We start from the raw sequence: 292 nt of genomic DNA, 5'->3' as shown, positions 1-292 counted from the left end.
ATTTTGAATGGTGTAGTAGATTACATTGATGCTGGAAAAGCCCGACGGTTGACTGTATAATCTCGCCATAGGCAAGATGCATTATCTCGTTACTGGAGACTCATGATATTAGTCAGAAAGAGTATTATTATTTTTGTCAGTTGTGTTTGATTTTAGATGTTGCTCAGCAGGAATTTTTTTTTATTTAGGTTCTTTCAACTAAGCAAGTTATTTTTTTTTTATCCTGTACATTTTTAAATATAGATAAAACGTAAAAAGGGGGCGCTTGTGTGTACCCAGCCCCTTGGCTATG

General features: G+C 34.9%; 1 protein-coding gene across 1 annotated transcript in view; it reads right to left on the bottom strand.

Annotated features, from left to right (window-relative positions):
- The window catches only part of LOC119591532 (neprilysin-1-like), a gene marked incomplete in the record, with an annotated part of 13,509 nt that overhangs the window by 3,612 nt on the left and 9,605 nt on the right, over positions 1-292 (bottom strand).

This window comes from Penaeus monodon, chromosome 28 (assembly GCF_015228065.2).
Source record: "Penaeus monodon isolate SGIC_2016 chromosome 28, NSTDA_Pmon_1, whole genome shotgun sequence".
Classification (NCBI taxonomy): Eukaryota; Metazoa; Arthropoda; class Malacostraca; order Decapoda; family Penaeidae; genus Penaeus; species Penaeus monodon.
The sequence above is the reverse complement of the archived record's forward strand: the minus strand, read 5'-3'. Positions and strand labels throughout refer to the sequence as shown.